A 2552-nucleotide genomic window follows, 5' to 3' on the forward strand; every position below is an offset into this window, starting at 1 on the left:
GTGGGCACTCGCAGATTGTGATCCTCGGAGCACAAGAGCTGAGCAGACCCTCCTCTTGCGGCTTAAGCCCTGCCCACATTTTCCCCACCGGGAGTGACGTCACTAGCCCCGCTCCTCTCCTCCCAGGGTGGCTCCTGTCCAAGCAAGGATCCAGTAGTGCCTTCATTCACTGAGATGGGCCCGCCAATTAACATAACTAATTGCTTTGGCACCGAAAGGCTAAACAAGAAGCCGTGCCAAGGGTGACAAAAGTGTGCGCATCTGCATGTGTGTGAATGTGGGGATCCCCACCCCCCTTTTTTTTCTCTCATTGATACCTTTTTGTCTCAGCCCTTAATGCAGTCAACCAACCTATTGTGTGTGTGTGTGTGTGTGTGTGTGTGTGTGTGTGTGTGTGTGTGTGTGTGTGTTGGGGGGGTACTTGAGAAACCTGACTCATATCCCCTCCCAGCGCAAGTTAAACTTAAATCACTGGCAGATTTATGCACACAAGGAGACAATGCAGGTGAAGATAAATGAGGCCATTTATGAGTCCCCACCCCCCGAAGAGCCCCACTTTTAACATTTACAGTAGGCCTACATTACAATATGGATCAGTTTCAATAGTCACACGTGGAAGGGTCTCTGCAGGCACAACAATACTCAATTATTTAATCATCAGCTCACAGAGACGCACGCTACTGGGGGAAAAACTCTAGGGAAATGACTTGATTATAGTTAGGGTATTGCTCAAAACTACAAATAACATGTTGCAGTGAATGCATCACTGCAAATGAGACATGCTAATAAGAAGAACGGTCCTGGATGAATGTCCCTGACGTATAGCTCCATTTTCTAGAGCCGCTTATCCTCACAAGGGTCACAGGCTTGCTGGCACCTATCCCAGCTGATTGCCAGCCAATCCCAGGGCACGCAGAGACGAACAAGCTTTCACGCACCCAATCATACCTAAGGACAATTTAGTATGTCCATTTCCCCTGCCATGCATGTTTTTGGAGTGTGGGAGGAAGCCAGAGCGCCCAGAGAGAATCCACGCAGGCTCGGGGAGAACATGCAAACTCTACACAGGAAGACCGGAGAGAGGTGGATTAGAACCCTCGAACTGTGAGGCGGACGTGCTATTCACTGCGCCACCGAACCGCCCGACATATACATAAAAACGTTACTAAATACTTCATTTACTTCACCACAAATTTTATTCAAGACAAAACCAAATACATGCGATACAACAAAATTGAGACTGTGGAGACTGGAGATCTAAGAAACAGGTTGTGAGAGCCTATGAAAAGCACACATCCTAACAATCAACATTAAAGAGGAACCTGCAGCATAGTAAAGATGGCGGCGTTTAATACGGCCCTGTCCAGAGCACTCTTAAATTAAAGTAAGGATCGTAAAACACCCAGCACCGAATCCTCAGCCGGACGTGCCCAACTTTGAGGTTTTGGTATAGAGAGGAAACCTGAACTCACAGGTCAGTTCATAAGGACTTAAAGGAAAACCTTATATAAAAAAAAAAAACCCAGACTTAAACTCCATCAAACATCCCGGGGTTGAACAAGAGCCTGTGAGCCACATTCCCGCAGACACACTCCACTACCTGTTTGTTGTAATGACCAGGTGTCCCTGCACTGTACAGCGCACACACACCCAGAAAACAGAATTTGTGTGAATAATCATCCGTAATAACTTGGCCTTGTCTCCTCTTCTCTATTCAGCGTGCATCTGGTCAGCCAGCAGGCTCAGAGGCAGCGCCAGGTGGCGGCGAGCAGGAGGGAGGATGAAGAAGGTGGGGAGGGCAGCGGGAGACAACGGGGACGGGGGAGGGTGCCGATGAGCCAAAGAGGAAGGCCTCTCATCTGATGCTAAAGCTATTGTGCTGCTGTGAGTGTTGATGCGCGAAGGCTAACGGATGCGGCGAGTCAAGCAAAGTCAGGTTGGGACTCGTTTAAATCTCGATGAGCGAAGGAACTCAGCTTGTACATGGAAGGCGCCGCATCGCTCTTATCCTCAAACAATTTGTGGGAGACCTTATTTTCTACAACAGGTTAGCTTTAAGAAGTGAGCGGATTCACGCTCAGTCACGGAAGTGTGCAGTGAAGGCCTTCGATGCCTTCTTTGCTGACCTTAATGTGATCAAAAGGGCTGACCTATATTTAAAACTAACATGAGATTTTATGAACGCATTTCCAACCGGCCTTTTTTTCTTCATTTAAAAACTTTTTTAAGCGCTTTTTGAAATCACATAAGAATGGCAAGATGTTGTCGATAATATAGTCACTTAGTTTTCTCCATTGGTAACAAGATTTCACTAATTGCACACTCAATCATGCTGGCTGCAAACGTTAATTACAGAACAACATTGTACCAGGGCCCGCGCAATATGGATCTTTTTTTAGTCTGATACCAACTCTAATATTTGCCAGATTTTCAATGAGCTGACAGTACTGAATAAAATCCAAAGTTGTTGGTGGTCCATTTATGCCTTTTTTTTTAAATAAAATTGAAGACATGGATTACTGCTTAGGTGTGAAACTCTAGTCCTCCAGGGC

Source organism: Hippichthys cyanospilos, chromosome 9 (genome assembly GCF_059441005.1).
Source record: "Hippichthys cyanospilos isolate Australia breed blue-spotted pipefish chromosome 9, RoL_Hcya_1.0, whole genome shotgun sequence".
NCBI lineage: Eukaryota > Metazoa > Chordata > Actinopteri > Syngnathiformes > Syngnathidae > Hippichthys > Hippichthys cyanospilos.